General features: G+C 41.5%; 2 non-coding genes across 2 annotated transcripts; one reads left to right on the forward strand and one right to left on the reverse strand.

Annotated features, from left to right (window-relative positions):
- The first annotated feature begins 3,673 nt into the window (after positions 1-3,673).
- On the forward strand, positions 3,674-3,780 carry LOC141625698 (small nucleolar RNA R71). The gene has a single exon (XR_012535469.1). It is a non-coding gene; the product is annotated as a small nucleolar RNA R71 (small nucleolar RNA).
- Positions 3,781-14,005: 10,225 nt separating this feature from the next.
- LOC141621213 (small nucleolar RNA R71) lies at positions 14,006-14,112 on the reverse strand. Its single transcript, XR_012532152.1, has one exon. It is a non-coding gene; the product is annotated as a small nucleolar RNA R71 (small nucleolar RNA).
- Between the last annotated feature and the right edge of the window lie 12,173 nt (positions 14,113-26,285).

Below are 26,285 nucleotides of genomic sequence, written 5' to 3' on the forward strand. Positions count from 1 at the left end.
CGGGGCATCACTAAGGCCTAATATCTTACTCAAAACATCAAAGGTGATGCGTCTATTCACATTTGCAAGACGAAACTCGATGTATTCTCTAGTCTCCACCTTAGTAACTTTCAATGAACTTATGAATTCCAAGGTGAGGGAGGGGTGTGTCAATTCTCTCATGGTAAACAATTTACCCAATCCCATGGCCTCAAAGAAGGCTTTGGTTTGCTCAAGAACACCCAACTTTGTCAAGGCATTTTCACAAATAAATTTTGTAGGCATAATGCTCTTCTTAGCAAAATGGACAAATTTATCCCTATGAGAATCGGAAGTGAAAATTACCTCCGGATAGTCGGATAATTGAGCAATAACCGGAGTTGTTGATGTTGTTGCTTCCATAGGGGGATCTTGTTGTTGAATTTCCAAATTTGCATTAGAAACTACCAAAGCCTTTGAAGCTTTCTTTGCTTGAAGAAGTTGTTGCCTTTTTGAAAGTGCCTTTGCTTTGAGTGCCTTTGTTGCTCCTTTAGTTCTTGCCATTGTTGATTACACCAAAGAAAGATTGAAATCTCCAATTTCTAGTTATCCTCAAATCGATTCAAGATGAAAGAATGTTGCTTTGTATTTCAAAAATCGATTCAAAAGTTGAAGATTTTGGTGTTTGAATCAATTGATTTTGTAAAAGGAGTGATTAATTTTTGTTGTGAGGAAGTTTTGATTTGATTTTGTTGAATTTGGTTGAGGAAATCTAGTTTTTAGTGATGGAGAGGATGAGGGTTTTGGGGTTTATTGGTAGTGTTTTAATGTTGAAAGAATGAAATGAATGAGGGAAGGGGGTTTAAAATACCCGAAATTTACAAAACAGCATGGGAAGACGAGCGGCTGGGGGCACGGGACGCTCGGATTCTGCATAAATAAGCTTCAGGAAAACTCGCCACAAGACGAGCGTCTTTCAGGGAAGACGAGCGGATTCTGCAATGTGGGACGAGCGTCTTTTCTTAAAGACGAGCGGATTCTGTTACAGGAACTTTTCTTAAAGTGTTGCAGCAAAAAGATGAGCGGATTATTCTTAAGACGGGCGTCCAGAATCAGACGAGCGTCTTCTCAGGTGGGACGCTCGGATTTTGTTACAGACCAAATTTTTGATTTTTGCAGCTCATCAAGACGAACAGATTCCTCCTCAGACGCTCGAATTCCTTCAAGACGAGCGGATTACCCTTAAGCCACTCGAATTCTTCTTGGACAACACGGATTCAGGTCCATCCGTGCACTGCATAACCCGTTTCATTTCCATTCTTCAAATCTCGTGTTCTTCATTGTAGGGGCACTACAAAGGCATGAATAACCTAAGCAATTGCTATCCCCACACTAAGTTAAAGCACTACACATCAATAAAAATCATTAGTCCCTCCATCACTTCTCTAAAAAATGATGAATATCTTGATCAAGGCACAAAAATCCAAAAATGACAAAAATGCAATGTAAGAATTAAAATGCAAGTTAGGGAGTTAGAATATTTACAAATGGTGGTTTGGAGAGGACTCCACCAAAGTCTCATCCTTAGTGAGATGCCATGGGGGCATGTTCAAGGTGGTGTTGATGTTACCCAACATCTTGAAGAAGTAGTCGAAAGCTTGTTCATTGTCATGATAAAGATCCTCAATAGATCTTTGCACTTGTTGTCCTTTATGATGGTCTTGATCGATAGCGTTGCCAATATAGGGATTGAAAATCTCGTCAAACTCATCATCCCAAAGACCGCAAACTTTGTCTACTTGATCATTAAAAATCTCTTGAGTTGATAGAGACAACTCTCCTCCTTTCTTGATTTAGCCAATGAGGCCATCCTCTTCACTTGTCATGGGTGAGCTTTTCAAGCTCTCTTTGTTGCTATTCTCTTGCTCTTTTGATGGAGCATCATCAACTTTCTTTTTCCATTGGAATTCCTACTTCTTCCTATCATCCTTCCGGCTATAGTGATCAACCATAAAGCATGGTTCATGCAAACGGGGAGCTTTCATGGTCTTATCAAGGTTGAAAGTTATGCTCTCGTCTCCCACTTCTAGAGTAAGCTCTCCATGCTTCACATCTATCACCACACCCACGGTGTGCAAGAAAGGTCTACTTAGAATGATTAGAATATTGGAGTCTTCTTCCATGTCAACAATGACAAAGTCCACCGGGATGAAACTTTTCCCAACTCTTACGGGAACATCTTCCCATATCCCTAACGGTGTCTTCGTCGTTCTATCGGCCATTTGGAGTGTGATGTTGGTACATTTAAGCTCTCCCATCCCTAACCGTTTACTCACCGAATACGGCATAACACTCACACTAGCCTCTAGGTCACATAAGGCCTTGTTAATCGTGGTGTCGCCAATGGTACACGGTATTGAGAAGCTTCCCGGATCTTTAAGTTTCGGAGGTGAACTCCCTTGAAGGATTGCACTACTCACCTTAATTAAGGCGATAGTCTCAAGCTTCCGGATCGACTTCTTTTTCGTAAGGATGTCCTTCATGTACTTTGCATAGGCCGGCACGTGATTGATTAGTTCCGTAAAATGAATCGAGACTTCCAAGTTCTTCACAATTTCCATAAATTTTCCAAGTTGTTCATCAAATTTGGGCTTAGCTTGATGACTTGGAAAAGGAAGTCTAATCACAATGGGTTCCTTCTCCATAACCTTGTCTTCACTTTTCTTTGAAACTTCTTCTTTTGTTGGTTATCCTTCCTTGGAGTTTTGCACAACTTCTTTGTCACTAGCTTCCACAACTTCATCCTCAACTTGCTTCTTCGGTCCTTCATATCTTGTACCACTCCTCAAGTGAATGACACTAACCGTTTCATGTCTTGGGGGATTACTTTGAGGTGGTAATTGCCCCTTTTGTCTTTGAGAACTTGAAGATGCTAGTTGAGTCAATTGGGTTTCCAACATTTTGGTGTGGGCTAGGATGTTGTTGATGGTGATGTCCTTTGCTTGACTATCCTTTTGCATTTGAGTGAAAAACTCTTGTTGATTTTTTTTGCATTTGGAGGACCGCTTTTTGAACATCAAAACCTTGGTCATTTTGTTGATTGTATGGAGTTTGGCTTTGGTAACCTTGGTTTTGGTTGAAAAAGGGTCTTTGATTTTGGTTTCTCATGGGAGGTGGGGTGTATGTTGGTTGAGGGTTTTGAACATTTTGGCTTTTGTATGAGAGATTTGGGTGGAATTTGGTGTTTTCATTGTAATAATTGGAATAAGGGGTACCACTCTTGTATGCTTGAAAAGCATTCACTTGTTCATTTGTTCCCCTACATTCACTTTGGTCATGTCCCAAAGTTCCACAATTCTCACATATTCCACTTGGGATTGATGAAGATGCCGTCATGGCATTAACATGATGCTTTGGTGATTTTGAGGCTTCTTCAAGTCTAGCCATAGCTTTTTTGAACTTCAAGTTGATGGTATCAATGTGAGCACTAAGTTGAGCACCTAATTGAGTAATAGAGTCCACTTCATGCTTTCCTCCTCTAGTAGCCTTGCGAGGTCTACTATATTGTGAATTATGGACCGCCATTTCCTCAATCTTGTTCCAAGTTTGATTATCGTCAACTTCGATGAACATACCATTTGATCCCATGTTGAGAATGTTTCTTGAGTCTTCATAAAGACCATTCTAAAATTGTTGTACCAAGAACCACTCGCTAAGTCCATGATGAGGACATGAGCGACAAATTCCCTTGAACCGCTCCCAAGCTTCATTCAAAGATTCTTCATCTCTTTGCTTAAAACCCGTAATTTGAGGTCTTAGCATGTTAGTCTTTTCCGGTGGGTAGAACTTTTTGTAGAAAGCTAGAGCCAATTTCTTCCAAGAGTTAATTCCGAGAGTAGCCTTATCAAGGCTCTCCAACCATTGTTTTGCGGTGCCAATTAGATAAAAAGGGAATAAGACCCATCGAATTTTGTCTTGAGTTACACCGGTTTGTGAAATCGCATCACAATAGTCACAAAAAGTCTCCATGTGAGAATGAGGGTCTTCACTAGGCATCCCCCCAAATTGGCTTCTTTCGACTAATTGGATAAATGCGGATTTAGCAATAAAATTTCCGGTCAAGTGTTGTGGTGTGGGAGTACCATTGGGTAGGTTCTCCTCGGTTGGTACGAAATGTGATGAAAATTTAGGCATTGTGGGTTGATTTTGTGTTGGATTTTGTGTTGGGTTCTCCTCACCTTCTCTTGCAAAAGGGTTGACGAACTCAATAGTGTTTGGTTGAATATCTACAACCTCACCAATACCTCTCAAAGTACCTCTAGCAAGTCTTCTATTGTTTGTCAAAGTTCTTTCAATTTCGTGATCAATGGGTAACAAGTTACCTTGTGATCTTCTAGACATGCAAAATATCAAACAACTCGAAAATAATTAGAACAAACCTTGAGGAGTTTTACTTCCCCAAGGCAAAGAAAGACACAACTAATAACAATCTAAGAAAATCTAAATCAAGTTAACACCGTCCCCGGCAACGGCGCCATTTTTTGTCGGACTCACTTGGAGCTTAATTTAGGTTACATGTCATTAGGAGCACCTAGACCAAAACAATATTTATATCTCCACCAAAAACTCTACTATTAGTAAAGAGGTAAGTAAAGGTCGGATCCCAAGGGACGGGTATTGAAGTAAGATTTTCAATTGTAAGTAGCAGTGTTTAGGGGTGTCACAATTTGGGGTTTGAAGTAGAAGATCAGTAAACTAAATAGCAATAAAAGTAAACAAGCAAGATGATTAAAAAGGGATGTAAACAATTGATAAAAGGCACTAGGGTGTCATGGGGTCATAGAGGATTCATGGGAATTGATCATACAAACATATTCTCAAATTATAAGCAAGCAATTATTATTGTGATGGATCGAGTTGGTTTATATCTTACAATCTTAGGAAGGTTTGGGTCCCGGAGCCGAATCGATTAGATTGTACAACACCTACAAGTCGACTTAATCCTCCCTACTCAACTATATGCATGGTCTAATGAGACTCGAGTTGGTTTATGTCTTACAAGTCTCATTGAAAAGGTAAGTGATGGGTAAAAAATGCAAGGATTCATAGGCTCGCATTTCATCAAACATAACATGTCCATAAGTTGAACAAGCAAGCAAATAAATTATGAAAACATATTAAATTAAACATGAATCATCCCCCATGTTGGTTTCCCCTAATTACCCATTAACCCTAGTTAAAGAAACTACTCACTCATCATCATGGTGAACATGCTAGCAAGGTTGTCAATCATACCAACAAAGCAAAACATGATGAATAAATGAAGAAGATTAACAATAATTAAAGAGGGATTAAGAGAATTATGCCTACTAATAATTCCAATAATAAAGCAAAGAATAATAGAAGTACTTGATGAATGATTGGAAGGTTGTCAATCTCCCAATAATAACCCAAATAATCTTCAATTACCCAAAATAAAAGATGAACAAAAGAGAGATTAAGGAAATGAGATTTGTATTAAGACTTGATTAAAAGTTGATTACAAGATTAAGAAGAGATTAGAATGATATAAACTACACTAGAGATTGATAAGAAGAACATGATTATCTAATTAGACTAATGGGGTATTTATAGTGGGGATTAGGGTTTACTAAGGGCTTAAATGACGATTAAGACCTTGAGGAATCGCTCCTCTCAAAAGAGATGCCGGTCTCCTTTTTGTCGGTCTTTCCGAAATATGCGCATCCTTCATAGAACAAGAAGAAAACGAAAGTTGCTGTAACACAATCCGAGCGTCCAAGGCAACGGGACGAGCGGATTGCCTGGCTGCTGGACGAGCGGATTCCTGGGCCGGACGCTCGGATTCTGGCCTTCTTGGACGAGCGTCCCGAGGGTCAAGCCGCTCGGATTCTGGGTCAGTTTTCTTCGTTTCTTCTTTTCTTCCTCCTTCTTCCAACAATCCTCGGGGATCTTGTCGGAGATGCAAGGTTCTTTCCTCATCATTGCCCATCTACTATAATATGTACAAAGGCCTTCTAGTCTTGTCTTCTCTTTGATGCTTAGTCATTGAATTCTATCTATTTAGCTCTATTTTGCCATGAAAATGCAAGGTTTGCACTCCTTTCCTACCAAGGGAACAAAACCTCAAAGAATATGCAAAAAAAAGGACTAAAGATAATAATAGACCTAAATATGCACTAAAAAGCATGGGAACAAGGATAATTCAGGGACTAAATACGCTCAAATAATGGTCACATCACGTTCACCTCCCGTCGACAAGCGTCGTGGAAGAACGCTGACTCTTCATGCGACACATCAGCCAATCCCTCACGACGGTATAAGCTCTCTCCCCTGGCTCCGTCCTCTTGGGGGAAAGGCCCGGAAAGTAGGAGTACACCCATGCTTGTAAAACAAGATAGTTAATAACAATCTTTCATGATTCGATAAAGAAATAATCTTTCCTGAAAAGAAATAGAGGTTCATACCTCCAGCAACAATCCAGGGCCAACAGTGGCAAGAGAAGTCCCCTTCTCTATCAACTCCGGACAAACCATGGCCCTCATATAGCAAAGGAGGATCGCAAAGCCAGCAGTGACCCAGTCCCAACGGCCTAAGCCACCCAAGTCAGAAAGGAAGGGAAGAAGATTCGTCGACAGTCTCTCTCCCTTGTCTCCGAGGTAGATCGAAGACAGGAACCATCAGAGCCACAAATGAGCTCTCTGCTCGATAGTGCAAGGAGGAGGAGCCGTCTCCCTCCCATCGATCACCACCATCGCCGGTCTTTTCCCAGCGAAATAATCCCGAACATAGGAACTAGCCACCAACCCGGGCACCGCGGCAGCCTTCGGCATCAAGTTCCAGCCGATCAAGCTCCTAGCCTCAGCCGAGTCTACCCACATGGCTGTCTCCGGCCACGCCACCGCCTCAGTCCCGCACGACAAGCCAGAAATCATGCCGTAGTCCTCTAACGTGACCCCAACCTCACTGAAAGGCATGTGAAAGGTAAAGGTCGTATCCCAAAACCGATCCAGGAAGGCTCGAACCAAGCTAAGGTTAACCCGAATCTTCCTCCTCGTGATGTCCCTCCAGGCCAGTACCAAGGCACCAAACGCTCCTCGCTCGATGATGGCCCGTTCCTCTGCTGACAAATTCTCGTAGGCCCCCATCATCGTCGTGTAACCCGAGAACGACCTGATGTTCCCGGCCTCCTATTTTGATTCAAAGCAAGAGCTATCTTTAGCTCGAATGAAAGGGAAAAGGAATAGCAAATAGAAATGAAAAAAATTATGAATGGAAGAGTGATGAGTTCGAGTTATTAAGCTCTTCACCGTCTTATAGGACAGGTGACCCTCCGCAGCCCAGATGAGGTGCCGGCTGTCCCAAGTCTCAGCCAACTCTGGTGCTCCCCTCAGCTGGTGACCATCTCGTCCGACGTTGGACCGCCTCGGGGCCTACTCCTCCTCAACAACCTCCTCCTCGACGACCTCGTCCTCAGCAGCTGCCACTGCGGCAGTGAAAGCCTGCTCTAACGCCTCCTCAAGCGTACGAGAAGGGTCAAGAGCTGTGTCCACATCCCATGGGAACCCTCCCTGACATAGAAGCCTCATCGCCTGCAAAATTAAAGCGAATTTAGGCCGCGTCAAGTGACGACAAGCCTTAATTATGGGATTTTTTCGAGTTTTCAGAGCTCCGAAACCGCTCTTTTCTCGCCATATTTGGCCAATTTTCCCACAAACTCGTCCGCTCATGTGGTAATTTGGGTCAAGTCAAGCTTAAGTTGAAGTAGTTAAGGGTTCGAGTCGAAATTTCGACAGCATTTTGTTACAACGACGATTATGCCCTAGAAAAGTGTCTTGAAAAAGCCGTCATAAATCAAAATTCCGAAATGGTAGGAAGTTTACCCATCATAAAAGGATTCCAAATACCAAATTGCACCGCAAATGGGCAATCCTAAGGCTATTTTCGAAGCAATATACTGTTTAGCTGTGAGACCGTCTCAATTTCACTCAAATGCTCAAAACTCAACGAAAATTAGAAATAAATACATGGTTACGATCCTTATATTACCAATTATCCATTTGCAAGGTCAATTTTACAAGGCAAAATCATTTGGGGGAAAAGCCCCAAAATTTTCGACATTTAGGGTTGAAAACCCTGGTTTTGTCAATCCAATTTGATCAAATACGGAAGATTAATGCAAGATTAATACACATACCTCGATTAGTCATGGCAAATGCAAGATTTTGATCAAATTTTAGCAAGAAATGGTTGAAATTTGAGAGAATATTTGAGGTTTTATTGTTTCGAAATTATGAAGACAATCCCGTGTTTCATCGAGTTTTTACTCAGAAAAGCTACACTCAGGAAAAGACGCACCAGGTGTTGCGCCTCTTCCAAGAGACGCAGCTCTTGCTGCGCCTCCTCCTCAGTTTCCCTCCAAATAAATTTTTGAAGATTCGTTATAAGTTGGTTATTCGTGGGCCCATCTTTGGTGCGCCTCTTCCTTGATGCCACACATCATATGTTTGGTTCATTTGACATTTAATCTTCGCCCAGACCCGCATTTCCAAGCCAACTGCAAACTGTTGTAATATTTATCTTTTATCAAGACTTTACTTGCCACAACGAGCGAATATTCTTTGACAGGTGTTTCGACACGCCTCTATTATGTTCCCCCAGCGAGAGTACATGGACAACCAATCACCCCTCTCGAGACATGGTGATCAGTTCCCGATTATGTTCCCCCAACGAGAGTACACGGACAGACATTTGCCCCTCTCAACATGCGGAAATCAACATCGACCCCAAACTCTTCCGAAGTTTGTTTGAAGCCGACCCAAGCAGATTTCTCCGAGCAGTTCCTGACTACGTCCTGCTGCCTCTTCCAATATCACGTTTTATTTCCTCTTGGAGTTTCAAGAAACTTCAGGTATGATCTCTTCTTATGGCTGGCGAGCCTTCTTACGTAGTCTAATAGACTTTAAACGACCCTCCCCGATAGTCGACAGACTCTAAAATATTCCCGACGACAGGTCCTTGGCTCAGACTCCTTGAGCCGCCTCGCGTCGCCATAGTCGTCAGGTTGTAATCTTCGATTGACCTGATGGCTATACTTTAACTTTCGCCTTGTCTAAGCCTCAGTCAAAGTGGGGGCTCTGTAGATACCTCATTTCCGCACCTCCCGCAAACCACCCGGTGATGATTGGGCCGCATGTTTGGTACACGGAACGATTTGTAACAGTTCGTAAGTTTATCGTCAAGTGATCGCTCAAACACTTGTGTCTACCTCATAGTCGCCATCTACGTGACGATACGGTCGTTTTGGCAGTAATTAGAGTACATTTGGAGTCCGGGCCAAAAACCGTCTTCATTTTCTAATAACCGTTTAAAATGCCGAGTCAGAATGTTCTGGAATGTTCCGGGTATTTCTATTGCATATATTTTCCAATCTTTTGATCTTTGGTAACATATATCCCGAGATATCATATAAAATATTAAGGAAATAAGATTAATCCGCTATTCCATAATAGAAACACGGAAATATTTCTTCCGCAGGAGGAAACCACTGAGGAAAAGACGCAGTAGGTGCTGCGCCTCTTCCAAGAGACGCAGTGCTTGCTGCGCCTCTTCCTCAGTCCTTTTCTGCGTATTTTTCGTATCTTTTCGAGATTCACTTCCAAAGTTTCTCCGAAAACCCTAATTTCCTCCGTGTGATTAGTATAAATAGAGACCTTCGGTCTCACATATTTCTCACGCGAGTGTCCGCCCTTCTCTTCTCCCTTTGCATTCTAGACCATGCTCTTACCTTTTGGCGTCTACGTGCTTGAACTTTCGACCATGTAAGCTCGGATCCTTCTGAGTACCAGCCTCGTTTTGCATGACCGACCAATTTGACCAACTCCACAATCAATCAACTTAATCAATCTGTTTAATTCCTCTTAGAGGGCACTTTCGTTGTACCTTCGAGTCGAGCATCACTAAACGTTAACTTAGTTCATCTCGTTTCGTCAAACATGTAAGTCTGAGGGTGTAAATCCTTCTTTTTATTATTATTCTTTATTATTGTAATCACAATTGTAAGATTTATGTCGAAAACACACTTAAAACCGATTTGTAAACCTTGTTTTTAAACCCTTTTTTTACGGATTATCAGGAGACAAATGTCGAGAAAGGACGCATCAACTGTTGCGCCTCTTTGAAGGGATGCAACACCTGCTGCGCCTCTTCGTGAGGCTGCCGCAGTTCCTGCTTCCTTTCTTCTTCCTTCGTCTTTTGATAATTCGATTGTTTTGTTTCGTTTTCAATTGTCAATTGTTCACTAACATAATAATTTGAGTATAAATTTTAGCATGTAATCATTAATCATTAATATTTAATTCATCTTTCGAATCCCGACTTAAATCCCTTATAATCCATATTTGCTGGTTTTCATCATTAAATCAATTCGGGTTTTAGAGATTCGATTCATCCATATTGAGTCTCTGGAATTCATCATTGACATATTTGCATCTGTTGTTTATTGTCACCATCATTAATTCGTCATTAATAACTTGTTTAACCTAATTAATCTAATTAATTCATTATTAATACCTCATTGGTCTTGTAAATAATTCGTTATAATTAGTTATTATCCATGTTTTATCGTTTTTATGACCTCAATCATATGTAAATAATCTGTTAATCACTTTCATCCGAGTCAAATAATATAATCAAGCATTAAAATCACCAACGAACATTAACGATTTGCAATTCCGGCTTCACAGCCAGAACTGAGCTTAGGAACAGACGCAGCGACTGCAGCGCCTCTTCCAAGGGACGTAGCTCTGATGCGCCTGTTCATGGTTGAGTTCTGTCTCTGAACTTCCGTTGTTGCTTTGACTTAGTTTATTAAGTTTACGTATTTAATTTACTATTAATCGTATTATCACCTAATTTCTGTTTGTTTATTCATTTATTCTTTCTTTTCTAAAATTATCCGTTTTAAATGTATTTTCGACGTAAATCAATTAATCCAATGTAATTATTGTAATTTTCTTTATTGTATTCTTTTTATTGTATTTCTTTTATTGTATTGCTTGTATGCTCTCACATGTAATCAATCTTAAATTTCTACTTCGACATTATTGCATGTTAAATTACGTGTTCACCGACTTAGTTAATTCTCACATGCTAGGATTAATCTAATGAATGTTGCATTGCATGCATATAATCGACAACATATCGAGTATAGACAATTTTCCTAATCATTAGTAGAGGCCGTTATCGAGGCGGGCGGGATTACGTGTTCAATCAAAAGAGCTTCCTAATACGTACCCTCACCCCTTACTCCAGATCTCTGTGAACATCCGTGTTCATTGGCATCCACGAGAGTCATTATAGACATAGAATGCTAAGGGTAATGACATGGCACGAGGTATTCGAACGGTTTCCAATTTTCCACAATAAATTGGTGGCAACTCCACAAATGCAACAAAAGAAAAGCTTGCTTCGCTTTTCACCCCCGTGGGCCCGCGTCCACAACACTACACAAGTACACAAAACACACACACACGACATCTTCAATCAATCACCGTCACCGACTGTCCACTGGACCAGCCCTGCCAGTGGGGGACCGCAGCCGTTCCCAGCTAAGCCTCGCTCATCATACTGAGCGATAACCTTGTTCCATTAATGTGCAATCCCCTCCCGTGGCAGGTTCCACGGAGGGCGAAAGTAGGGCGTGAAGCCACTCCCGCAAGTGACTCCACTCAGCCGAGGACGCACCTTGAGAACCAGAGACAACAAATCACAGACAGCTGAACCATAACTGATGCGTGTCTTAAATATGATGTTTTACACCCCATTTTACACGCATTTCAGAGCTCATTTGTGTAGTTTATGCTACTATTCTCCCTATTTCCGTCTACTTTCGTGTTTTTGTACATTATTGCAGAAATGTGAAGAATCCAGCGGAAATCAAGCTAAATCCGTCCCCGAGTACCTTGCATTGCATTTGACATGAAGTATTTACTCAAGAAACAAACTTGGTGCGCGTTTCGAGGCCTGAAAGACAATTTTATGAAGAATTAGGAGCCAACTACCAGCTAAAGCGGTCGATCGACTGACCTCTATGGTCGATCGACCAGAGCGCGACTTACAGAAGCTACTGTTCAGTGCAGATCAGTCGATCGACTGCCTTGCATGGTCGATCGACCATCATACGAGTTGACGCGCAAATTAAAGAAACAGAACGAGGATTCCAAAGCCCATTGTATATTAGATTTAGGAATAAGTGTTACGTTATATTCCTATATAACTTAACCTGACATGAGGAAGCATCCATCCAGTTTTTATTAAGTCCTTTACAATCAATAATTAGGGTTCTAAAGATTGTTTCGCTTTCAATAAAATTTACTTTTGCATTCGGTTTCTGGATCTTTATTCTCCAATTCTACCCTCCTGTTTTCATACGGTATTTCCGCTGTTCCATTAATCAGTTTCATTGCTTTTATTTCGTTTATAGTATAGAATTGCTAGAATAGTTTCCCGGAAGCCAAATTATCATTTTATGCTAGTCTTTTGTTCAGTTAATTTAATCATGAATTCTACTGTTTTATTAGTCAATTTTATTGTTGTTATTATTTCCAGTATGAGTAGCTAAATACCTTGTGCTAGGATGTAGGGAATCTGTAGAAGTAGGCGGCATTAGAATAGTATGACCTAGAACGCGCCATGGTCGATCGACTGGGTTCCTTGGTCGATCGACTGGCCTCGTGAGATATGCTTTGTTTTAATTAATTTAATTGCTATATTTGACAAATCGAGTGCACGCGACTAGTTGAATGTTTAGGAATTGACCAACCCAATAAAGATCGAAGGATAGAGAAGGGAGATGGCCTACCTAATTAAGACGACTAGAGTAATGAGATCGAAAGATGAGTTAATTTAGCCTTTTAAATCACTTTTCAGGACGAAAGTTAGCATTAGTGATATTAGGGACCTGTAGCGAGATCGAAAGATGATACCTGTTAAGAAAGGACCGAGAGGACTTCTTATTTTCCCGTCTCACGTGATTGTTTTAGACCTACCTAGTGTACTACCGCCGAAACTATAGTGAACCGACCATCTTAGCACCCTTTTAAATATTTGATTTCATCTATTAGCTTAGTTTGCTTTCATTTTATTGCCTTTAGTTATAGACCAACTCAAAACAAACCCCCACACACTGTTACTTTTAGACTAAATCAGACAACTATTAATTGCATCACCTCCCTGTAGTTCGACCCTGACTGCCACTAGCTATAGTAGTAGTTTGGACTATATATATTATTTTTGGTGCATACAACGACAGGCATCAAATTTTGGCGCCGTTGCCGGGGAGGCAATTGTTTAAAATTTTTAGTTGTTTCTATTTTTAGTCTTTCTCTTAGTTTAAGGGACATATGTTCCTTAAACTATTCTCATATTCTACTTGTAGTTTCTTCTTATGCGCAGGTCACAGGGTGGTGAATTACTACGGTTCAATCCTGAGATTGAGAAGACCTTGCGTTAACTGAGACGATCATCTAGAGTATTGCCGACAGAGGAAGAGCTGAGTACTCTGTCTAGTTACTACGAGAACGAGCTATTCGAGGAGGATCCACCTTCGTCACCTATTTCTACTTCTTCAGCAGAGACTGTCACATCTCCAGACATGGCTGAAGAAGCGAGTATAGCCAGTCACTCTGAGCCGACAGATGAGAATCTCTATAAGGGATTCGCATTACCAGGGACGGAATTTGAGCCGAAACCGTCTTATATCAACTTGGTTGAGAGAAACCAATTCGGGGGAGCTGCAAATGAAGATGCAGCCAAACACATGGAGACGTTCATTGATTACTGCTGTTCCATACCCCCACCACCCGGTGTGACCCAGGACCAGGTGAAGGAGACTATGTTCATATTCTCTCTTCGTGATGCTGCAAGGGAGTGGTACCGAGACCTGGATCGAGCTGCTAATAGGATCACGGATTGGAAGTCGCTGGCCCTGGCATTTTACAAGAAATATTTCTCTGCCTCGAAGACGAATGCCATTAGAGCTCAGATCACGAGCTTTAAACAGGGTCCTGATGAGAATTTTCATGAGGCGTGGGTGCGTTTCAAGAAGCTGGTGCGAACTATTCCGCACCATGGGTTCGAAAAATGGAGCCTATGCAACAATTTTATAATGGGCTTTATGACAATCAGAGGGCTATCCTGGATGCGGCAGCTAATGGCAGATTCCAGGAGAATGTGGGAGAGACTAAGGGGTGGAAAATTATTGATGATTTGGCCACCCATAAAGCTGAGTATGGAAATTCCAGGGGAAATCAAAGGAGAAGTGTTGAATCCCCTTCTATAGCTGCATTAGAGGCTCTTACGGCGAGATTTGATAAGTACGAGTAGGGAGGAGCTTCAAAAGGAGGGATGTATCATGTGAATGCTGTTTCAGACGGTCCTTTTGTCTGCAAGAGATGTGGAGGAGAAGGACATGTTTCAGACAGCTGCAGCATTTCCTATGAGTCTTATGCTGCTTTTCAACATTATAGGCAGACAAACACTTATTTTGAGCCGAATGTCCATCCGAACTTGAGGTGGTGTAGCCAAAATGTCCTAAATCCAACTCCACCTCCACAGCAGTAGCAGCAGCAGAATTATGTGCCCCCTCATAAGCAGCAGCAACCATATCAAAAGCCTCCGTATGTTCCTCAGCAGCAGCAACAGTCCCAAGGCTCCGAATTTGCCGAATTGAAAAATTTGTTGCAGAAAGAGTCTCAAGCTAGAGAGGCCGGGATGAAGATGTTGGAGAGCCAAATTGCTCAATTGGCTAGCAAGAGTGCAACTCGAGCTCCGGGGCATTTACCGTCGCAGACGAATCAAAAGGAGACCCTTAACGCTATTACTTTGAGGAGTGGGTCTACCCTTGAGGGGCCCGCTATGGTCGAGGATGTCACTGAAAAAGATGATGCGGAACCAAGTAAGAAGAAGGGTGTAACGAATAATAGCAAGAAGAAGACGATCAACAGGTATGTCAGTCGATCGACTGACATACCCAGTCGATCGACCAGTCCGCGAAGTGACACAACTACTGTTCCTGTAGAAGTTAGTCGATCGACTAACATGCATGGTCGATCGACTGACTACGCTGCTGATGGTGAGTCTTTTCGTCCTCCAATGCCAAATAACTTGAGGGACCACTTGTTTCGGGGTACGACGACTCCGAAAATATTGAGGCAAGACCCAAATGCTGATGGGTCAGTTCTGGTTCCAAAGTATGACCCGATGACGATTAATGGCTCATTTTTGAGACGGTCTGAAGAAGGGTCAAGCTACAACAAGGATAAGGTAGTGGATTTTCTGCCTAAGTCCACCGATGCCGGTATGAGAGACCTAGAGGAGAGGGCTAAGTTACTTCTTTCAGCCCCCTATCCGGAGAGATTGGTGCCGACGAAGGAACAGGTATCGTTTAACAAATTTGAAAACGTTATTGGTAGCTTAAACGTACAAGTTCCTTTTCTTGAATTAGTTAATCAAGTGCCTGCTTATATGAAATTTATGAAGCAACTTTTATCTAAAAAGAAGTCACTTAAAACTGTGCAATCTGTCGCACTAACTGAGGAATCATGTTCCTATTTGACCCATACTACACCTCATAAGCTAGAAGACCCAGGTAGTTTTTCAGTGCCATGTAGTATTGGCACCTTTTCTATTGACAAGGCATTATGTGACCTAGGAGCCAGTATTAGTGTAATGCCCTTGAGTCTTGCTAGGAAGTTGAAATTGACTAGGTTTGCAGTCACCAACATGACAATACAGATGGTTGATCGATCTGCGGTCCAGCCTATAGGAGTCTTAGAGGACATTCCTGTGCAAATAGAAATGTTCTTTTTCCCTGTTGACTTCGTTGTGCTAGATATGCCCGAGGATGCCCACATACCTATCATATTGGGTAGACCATTTCTGCACACTACTGGTGTAGTTATAAATGTTGGCTCAGGGACTTTGACCTTCAAAGTAGGGAAGCATTCCATTGTCTTTGCCCAGACAGCTAAGAACAAAGACCCCATGTGGTCAGTCACTTGTAATACGGTTTCTGAAAAGAAATCCTATTTTGTGCTTTCTGACATGCCTGTCTCTATGCCTGTTTCTGCTATAACACCTCCGCCCCAGATTGGGAGCAAATTGGAGGAAGATTCTTCTGTTTTGGATATTGGAGGAGCTGGTTTGGGGAAGAAAGAGCCGCATGTTGCTCCAGCTGTGAAGGAGCCAATTGTTCAAAGAGGCGGTTTGGGATGTCTTAGCTATGGCACTGATGAGGAGCCTGATGAGGAGCCAGTTAAAGTGAGAGAGTCCGACTTGGACTTTGATGAGCCAAAAGAAGTTATTGATTGGGGAGATGCTGAAGCTGTTGATCCATTGAGTTCTGCAGACGTTGGAGTTGAGAAGAGTGCAGCTAAGGAAATGAGCAATGTAGAGGCTACCTCTTGTAGCCAGGAGCCGAGCAAGTGGGCCATTCCGTGGCCATTCTTGATCAACTATTAGTTGATTAAGACTTTTTCAAAAACCATTCATTTTATTTGCTTTCGTTAAACTCTCTTTTTATTGCTTTTGTGTGCGCGAGACTTCGCATTTTAATAAGTTTGCTTAGGTTTTAATATGCTTTAGACAGTTCCTTTGGGTTTTGCGCAATTTTGGGCGCGTTATTGTACGTATTTGCAGGTTCATCGACCTTGATAGCTCAATTTATTGAGCTAATTGAAGAAATCAGAAAGTTACAGCAGGTTTTCCAGTCGATCGACTGCCTTCTATGGTCGATCGACTGAGCTGCGACTTCCAGGAGCCTCTGTTCCTGTTCACTCTGGTCGATCGACTGGGTGATGTGGTCGATCGACCACCAAGCGCTGCTATACCTGTTTACGACCATTCCCCTGCTGTGTTTGGTCGCTTTGCGGAATTTAAGGAGTCTTTTCTTCACTTTATTCTCTGTTTCATTTCTGTTTTCTTCTGTTTCTTTATTTTACACATAATGTTGCGTTTCATTAATTGTTTTCTCGGATTTACGCGTGGTACTTTTGCTTCTTTTCAGGTACTTATTGGTAGCACTGCTGGCTACTGAAACCTCCTAGCTCACGCTGGTTTGGGGAGGTTTCCTTTTGCTGCGCTTAAAGTCTTGTGAGTTTCCAAGTCCTTCATTTCATGTCCTTTTAGTTATAATATCACAAAATTCCCGTTTCCCTTTTATTTCATTACATGATTTTGCACAATGGGGACATTGTGTGATTTGGTTTGGGGAAGGGTTTTGCTTTGCATTCACATGTTTTATTACATTTATGTTTCACGTTTATTTTAGTTTGCATTGTTTATTTTATTTCCTATATATACACAAAATTCAAAAAAATTGAAAAAATTCAAAAATTCAAAAAATGCACGTTTATTTTAGCATATAGGTCGAGTCGGAACGGTAGTATTTCCATGATGACATTGCATTTTCAGCTGTTTTATGCCCGAGCCTTGCTTAATAGACATGTTATTAGTAGAATCATATATGCATAGTCTACGAGTTTTCGTTAAATTTCGTGCTGAGCTTGAGACTTGACTTTGATTTTTGGCAAACTACATCATTTTCTGAGTTTTAGAGCCTATAACTGGTGTCATCTGTGACCGGTTTATCTAGGATTGTGAGTAGTACTCCTTATGAGACATGTTACATAAATTTGCATAAATATGAACTTAATCTGCTTAATACCTGTATGCATTCGGGTTCGTGGTTTGTTGACACATGTAGAAGAGGTCACCCCTTTATTCATTTTGCCCATAAGCTTCACAAAGCCAAAAATAGCCTTTTTGTCCCGTTAACTACATCCTACACTTAGCCTGCCTTTGTCAAGCTAGTAGTTTATGTTTTCGGGATTATCACTTCATTTTTGGTTGCATATGCTCTTTTGAGATGATGTTGGGAAGATGAAAAAGGAAGGGAAGAAAGAAAGAAAAAAATAGAATTGAAAAAGAAAAAAAAGAGAAGAAAAATGATTCGAAAATGAGAAAAAAGAAACGCATGCTGTACTGTAGAGGGCGGTCGATCGACTGCCCATCTTGGTCGATCGACTGTAACCCGAGAAAGGAGAAAAATCAAAATCACGTGGTTGGAGTTTTGATCAGTTGGTGATTTTATTCCCATGCTTTATTATCATCATTTGGGGAATTACAATTTTATCGGAGATTGTGAGATTTGTGCTTGATAATTAGCACCGGGTTTATTGTTGAATTTTGAGCAAGAAGTTGGATGTTGTTATAATTTGGTTCCCTTAGTTACTAGCTTGGCTTTTAACTCTGTTTTTATCCAAATTTATTTTAGCCTCTTCTTACCCATACCTCACATATCCATTTTTACCTCGGCATGTGTCATGGTCATCTGTTTGGTTGGAATGCATATGTACGGTTGTAGAGATTATTTTCATATTAGATTGCATGCATGTTCTTATAGGTAGTAGTTAGGTGAGTGTCATTAGAAAATGAATTCTTTCTATCTTTTACATATACTCACCCGTATTCATTGAGTGATATGAGCGTCCCATGAGAGTCCAATTTTAAAGGTCTTGCAAGGCTAACGGTTCAGCAGGTTTTTAACGACTTCATAACTCGTTTGCATGATTCATATTGCTGACTGATTGTTAGTTGTTGCATTAAATTGGTTTAGGATTTAATAGTTGCATTTCGCTCTGAGATTGAACTCGTTCCGTTAGGTTTTAGGATCGAGTCTAGTTCTTGCTTGGGGACAAGCAAGGGTTTGGTTTGGGGAAGTTTGATGCGTGTCTTAAATATGATGTTTTACACCCCATTTTACACGCATTTCAGAGCTCATTTGTGTAGTTTATGCTACTATTCTCCCTATTTCCATCTACTTTCGTGTTTTTGTACATTATTGCAGAAATGTGAAGAATCCAGCGGAAATCAAGCTAAATCCATCCCCGAGTACCTTGCATTGCATTTGACATGAAGTATTTACTCAAGAAACAAACTTGGTGCGTGTTTCGAGGCCTGAAAGACAATTTTATGAAGAATTAGGAGCCAACTACCAGCTAAAGCGGTCGATCGACTGACCTCTATGGTCGATCGACCAGAGCGCGACTTACAGAAGCTACTGTTCAGTGCAGATCAGTCGATCGAATGCCTTGCATGGTCGATCGACCATCATACGAGCTGACGCGCAAATTAAAGAAATAGAACGAGGATTCCAAAGCCCATTGTATATTAGGTTTAGGAATAAGTGTTACGTTATATTCCTATATAACTTAACCTGACATGAGGAAGCATCCATCCAGTTTTTATTAAGTCCTTTATCATCAGTAATTAGGGTTCTAAAGATTGTTTCGTTTTCAATCCAATTTACTTTTGCATTCGGTTTCTGGATCTTTATTCTGCATTTCTTCCCTCCTGTTTTCATACGGTATTTCCGCTGTTCCATTAATCAGTTTCATTGCTTTTATTTCGTTCATAGTATAGAATTGCTAGAATAGTTTCCCGGAAGCCAAATTATCATTTTATGCTAGTCTTTTGTTCAATTAATTTAATCATGAATTCTACTGTTTTATTAGTCAATTTTATTGTTGTTATTATTTCCAGTATGTGTAGCTAAATACCTTGTGCTAGGATGTAGGGAATCTGTAGAAGTAGGCGGCACTAGAATAGTATGACCTAGAACGCTCCATGGTCGATCGACTGGGTTCCTTGGTCGATCGACTGGCCTCGTGAGATATGCTTTGTTTTAATTAATTTAATTGCTATATTTGACGAATCGAGTGCACGCGACTAGTTGAATGTTTAGGAATTGACCAACCCAATAAAGATCGAAGGATAGGGAAGGGAGATAGCCTACCTAATTAAGACGACTAGATTAATGAGATCGAAAGATGAGTTAATTTAGCCTTTTAAATCACTTTTCAGGACGAAAGTTAGCATTAGTGATATTAGGGACCTGTAGCGAGATCGAAAGATGCTAGCTGTTAAGAAAGAACTGAGAGGACTTCTTATTTTCCCGTCTCACGTGATTGTTTTAGACCTACCTAGTGTACTACCGCCGAAACTATAGTGAACCGACCATCTTAGCACCCGTTTAAATATTTAATTTCATCTATTAGATTAGTTTGCTTTCATTTTATTGCCTTTAGTTATAGACCAACTCAAAACAAACCCCCACGCACTGTTACTTTTAGACTAAATCAGACAACAATTAATTGCATCGCCTCCCTGTGGTTCGACCCTAACTGCCACTAGCTATAGTAGTAGTTTGGACTATAAATATTATTTTTGGTGCATACAACGACATGCATCAACAACCATGATAACACAATCACACCACACCAACCAACCACTATAACCAACCAAATCCACTGACACAACAATCAAATCACAACCAAAGACACACTAGACCACCAACAGAACTGATTAGGCGAACCTACCTTTAACCAGCCGCAGCGATTCCTCATCCATTCACATAACATCGACCAAGCAAGTTAAACCCCTATACAAAACAGTACAACCGCCTATTACTATTACCACAACCCTATAAGAATCAACAATGACAAAGATGACGATGATGACATACCTACGCATAGAAAATCAGCGTCAAGACCGCTATCTGACTCAAGCAATCTATCCCCAAGGCACAAGCATCCTCAAAGGCTCCCATGGAAGGAATTATGGTGAAGGAAATGAAGAAAGGCGACATCTAGGTCTGAAGGAAAGAGGTGGAAATGATTTGCGATTCTATCAAAACACGATTATAAACCCTCGCTGAAAAGACGCTACTCAATCGAGTAACCAACTCACTCGATCGAGCGGCCCCTACTCGATCGAGTACCCAAGCAACTCGATCGGGTAACCTCGACGTAGTCTAATGGACTTTAAACGACCCTCCCCGATAGTCGACAGACTCTAAAATGTTCCCGACGACCGGTCCTTGGTTCAGTCCCCTTGAGCCGCCTTGCGTCGTCATAGTCGATAGATTGTAATCTTCGATTGACCTGATGGCTATACTTTGACTTTCGCCTTGTCTAAGCCTCAGTCAAAGTGGGGGCTCTGTAGATACCTCATTTCTACACCTTCCGCCAACCACCCAGTGATGATTGGGCCGCATGTTTGATACACGGAATGATTTATGACAGTTCCTAAGTTTATCATCAAGTGATATATCAAACACTTGTGTCTACCCCTTGGTCATCATCTACGCGCCGATACGGTCGTTTTGACAGTAATTAGAGTTCATTTGGAGTCCGGGTAAAAAACCGCTTCATTTTCTAAGAAACCGTTTAAAATGCCGAGTTGGAATGCTCTAGAATCTTCCGGATATTTATTCCATAAATTAATTTTATATCTTTTGGTAAAATATATCCCGTATATCATATTTTAAGGAATAAGGAAGTATAGATCTACCGTAATTCCATAATAGAAACGCGAAAATCTTTCTTCCGCAGGAGGAAACCTCTGGGGAAATGACGCAGCAGGTGCTGCACCTCTTGGAAGGATCGCAGCAGCTGTTGCGCCTCTTCTCCAGCCTGTTTTCGCTGTTTACAGAATATTTCCGTGATTTCTTTCCAAAGTTTGGGCCATTACAAAACTCTTCACATTGTTTAGTATAAATAGAGACCTCCGGTCTCCATATTTTACACTCGAGTGTCCGCCTTTCCCTTCTCCCTTTGCATTCTAGACCGTGCTCGAAGCTTTCGACACCTACGTGCTTGATCAATGGACCACGTAAGCTCAGATCATTCTGAGTACCAGTCATGTTGCATGACCGACCAATTTGACCACTACACATCAATCAATCAATTAATCTAAAATCCTCCAACGAGGGCACTTTCTACATACATTCGAGTCGAGCAATCACTAACGTTAACTTAGTTGATCTCGTTTCGTCAAACATGTAAGTCTGAGGGTGTTGAAACCCGTCTTTTTTTATTGTATTTTTATTTTTGTATCAATTAATTTAAGATTCACGTCAAAAATACATTTAAAACCGACTTTAAAAAACCTCTATTACAAACCGTTTTTACGAAACAGCAGTTACCAGACGTCGAGAAGAAACGCAGCAGCAGCTGCGCCTCTTCGAAGGGTCGCATCACTTGTTGCGCCTCTTCTAGAGGCTGCCGCTGCTCCTGCTCTTCTTCTTCTTCCTCGGGTTTCTGTGGTTTTGTTCCCTTTTTGTCTTTTTCTTTTATTATTATTTTCTTTTATTCCTTTGTATATAAACAATGTTTTGATCACTCCTTTCAATTATCACGTTTATTTTCGACTTAAATCCCTTATAAATCGATATTTGCGGGTTTTCGTCATTAAATCAAGCTCGGAATTTAGAGACTCGATTTGTCCATATCAAGTTTCTAGAGTTCGTCTTTTGTACATGTTTCCATTATTTGATTTCAGTTTAGCAATTTCTTTCAAAGTTCGTTCCTTTTGTGTTTCCGATATCGTAAATAAATTTGATTCGTTTTTAACTCTTTTTGTAACACCCGCGAATATCCCATTTTAGCCTTTGTGATTTGTTTAACCGTTCAATTACTTTATTTATATTTTATAAATTATTTAATTTAATTAATTTCATGTTTAACATAATTTTCATAAAGATTTCATTTTTACAAGCTTGTTTATATAAAAGTATATGTATATAGTCGGATATTAATAATAGGTGAAAATAATAATAATATTTCCGTCTTATGTTACCGACTAGCGTAGACCGTCGCATTTCATTTGGGAATCTTATCTAAACTCGGACCAACCGAATATCGACAACACATACCACCTACTCATCACCCCCACACTCTACATTTATATATTATTATATATTATTATTATTATTATTATTATTATTATTATTATTATTATTATTATTATTATTATTATTATTATTATTTTCTTTTTTTTTTTTTTTTTTTTTGTAAGAAGGTTAAACTCATTTTATTCATCCACATGGGGAAAGAAAAATGAGAAGGAAACTTACAAAAACCAAAACCCAACAAGTACTAAAAAAAACCGAAAGTCAAAAACAGCCAAGAGGTGAAAAACAAGAGAAACGAGACAGCCGCTAGATTTTAGTTGCCAGCCAGTTTTGCAGTCGTCTATCCGAGTTGTCCGAAAACCTGAGCTTTAACGTATGCTGCAGAGTAGTAGCAATCTGGGCAGGGGTGTTCACAGCTCCTCCAAAGATACGGGTGTTTCTCGCATTCCATATTTCATAAACCATACCTGCCACACAGCTCGCAGCCACATCGTTCCTCCAAATCCGCTTTTTACCTCCTCCCAGCAGCTTGTATAAGCAGCTTTTAATATCATTTGCGCCTCCTAAAGCCGAGTGACCCAGCCAGAGAAGCATGGAATTCATCACCTGGAGCGAGAAGGGGCACCGGAAGAAAAGATGCCGGTGGGACTCAGCGGCGTGGCAGCAAAGGGAGCACCAGTTGGTGTGGAAGAAGCCACGGTTGCTTAAGTTGTCCACGGTTGGGAGTTGACGTTGCCCAGCTTGAATGGTGCACAAACGATGCTTGGGCAAGACACATGGGGCTGAGAGGGCGGCAACCCACCTCGTGGAGTGGCCCTTATCCCTGAAAAAATGGTACGCTTTTCCAACCCTGAACTGACCGTGAGAGACGCAGGCGTTCAGCATTCGTTGAGCATTTACGCTTGAACCAGCAATATCAAGAAGGGAGTTTTTCGTTTTGATAATGTCGCGCCAGCTTTCGGCGTGCCAGCTCTTTGCCTGAGCATCCCAAAAAGAGTGGTCTTTATAGTTGTAAGTACGGTTCCAACGGTCCCATATTCCGTCTCTGTTCTGAGTGAGCTGCCAGACCCACTTGCAAAGGAGCGCTTTATTCCAGCTGAGCAGTTCCTTGACATTGTAACCACCTTCTAACCAAGGCTTGCAAATGGAGGACCACCCCTTGAAGGTCATCCGTCTTTGCTTACTGTGAGATTCCCAAAAATAGTCCTTACAAAGTTTGTTAACTATTTTGAGGATGTGGGAAGGCAGGAGCAAAACGGAGCACCAAAAGTTTTCCAAGCCAAAGACAACCGCGTTGATGAGTTGAAGTTTCCCGGCATAGGAAAGGAGGTTTCCAGACCAATGGTGAATAGAGCTCTGAATTTTGTCAATCATGATGTTGAACATGCTGGGTGAGAGACGCCCGGGATTCATAGTAATGCCAAGATAGCGGAAAGGGAATTTATCTTCAGTATAGCCAGTGAGTGTCCGAATTTGCCTTTTAATATCGTCATGGACTCCTCCGTTGTAGATGCTAGTTTTGGTAGGGCTAGCATGCAGACCCGAAATAGAAGCAAAAGAGACCAGGCAATTGGCAGCAGCCACAACAGAAGTGGTGTCACCCCTCATAAAGATCATAAGGTCGTCGGCGAAGATCAGGTGATTGAGGTTTAGTTTCGCGCATTTTGGGTGATAGGAAACCTGGTGGAGGTGATGGATGCAACGTAAGTGTCTGGAGAGCATTTCCATCCCAAGAACAAAAATATACGGAGAGATAGGGTCCCCTTGCCGAACTCCCGATTTACCCGGGAAGAAACCACAGTGGCTGCCATTTATCTTCAGCGTGAACCAAGTTGAGGTGATGCAACCCATGACCCATTTAACAAAAGTTGCTGGGAAGTGAAGCCCGGTAAGCATGTTAGAAATGAAAACCCATTGAATGGAGTCGAAAGCCTTCCGAATATCAACCTTAATGAGGCATCTGGGAGTGGTATTGCTTTGGTTGTAATTTTTAATGAGGTTTTGGGTCATCATGATATTCTCAAAAATGTTGCGCCCCTGGACGAAAGCGGCTTGTTCATTGCCAATGAGGTCAGGAAGAACACACTTGAGGCGGTTAACAATGATCTTGCTAATGGTCTTGTACACAACGGAGCAACAAGCAATCGGCCGAAAATCTTGTACCATAGAAGGCACACTTTTTTTGGGGATGAGTGCAAGGAGGGTGGTGTTTACCTTTCTCATCATCTTCCCTTTCCGGAAAAATTCTTCCACGGCTGTGCAGAAGATGTCTCCAACCAGATCCCAGTCAGTCTTAAAAAACGCAGAGGAAAACCCGTCTTGACCCGGGCTTTTAGAGGAGCCAATGCTGTGGAGGGCACTCTTAATTTCATTACGAGTGATAGGGGAGGAAAGGAGGGTACCAGAGGATGCAGGGACCCTGGGACCAGCGTTGAAAATGGCCTCATCAATCGGACCCACTTTAGTGTCAGTACCCAGCAGGTCAGTGTAATACTCAACAAAGGCCCTATTCACATCATCAATCCCCTTTCTGGCAGTCCCGTCTTTGTCCATAATTTTACCAATAGTGCTTTGATGTCTTCGAGTGGCAATTTTTGCAAAGAAATAGCTGGAAGACGAGTCACCCTTTCTGATGTTGGCGGTTTTAGCACGTTGGAAAAGCATGTCGTTTTCAGCAGTGCTAAGGTCTTTGTATTTGCAAATAAGCTCCCTTTCAAGAGTGATAAGGGTGGGGGAGAACAAATCATTTTGAAGGTTCTTCTGGCAATTTTCCAAGTCTTTCTGGGCTTTTTTCAGACGCACAGCAATGTCGGAGTAACTTTGTTTGTGAAGGGCAGTGAGGGCCTTCTTAACCATTCTGAGTTTGTAGTAAAGTTGATAGGTGGGAGTGCCATAGCAGGGAGAAGCCCACGCAGTGGCAACAATAGAGTGATAGTTAGGGTTCGTAGTCCAAGCATTGAGAAAGCTAAAATTTTTTGTGAAATTTCGGTCTCCTCCAAAGGAAACCAGCAGGGGGGCATGGTCAGAGATACCTGGTGGGAGGCATTCAGCAACAGAGGCAGGGAAAAGAGAAGTCCAAGCAGGGTTTATGAGAACTCTATCAAGGCGGGCCCAGGTTCTGGTTTGGTGCTCATGCTTGTTGGTCCAGGAGAACTCAGCACCAGTGCAGTTCATATCATCCAAAAGGCACTGGGCGAGGCAGGCATTAAAATCCATGATGTCATGGAGGGAAGGAGGGTGAGGGCCTTTGCGCTCAGTAAGGTCCCTAACAACATTGAAGTCACCCGTAACCAGCCAGGGGGAGGCTAAGGGGGATATGGAGATGAGCTTATCCCAGAGACGCTGTCTGTCCTGAGGGTCATTCATACCATAGACAAAAGTGGTAGCCACACAGAGGTTAGTAGCTTTATAAGTGACAGTGCAGTGGATGAGTTGCTCATGAAGGGCGATATTATTTACAATCACAGTAGCAGGATTATAGAACAACCAGATTCTGCCACGAGTCTTGTTGCTGATAATCATATACTTGGGAAATTTTTTCATGATAGCATGTTCT

This window comes from Silene latifolia, chromosome 1, assembly GCF_048544455.1.
Source record: "Silene latifolia isolate original U9 population chromosome 1, ASM4854445v1, whole genome shotgun sequence".
Classification (NCBI taxonomy): domain Eukaryota; kingdom Viridiplantae; phylum Streptophyta; class Magnoliopsida; order Caryophyllales; family Caryophyllaceae; genus Silene; species Silene latifolia.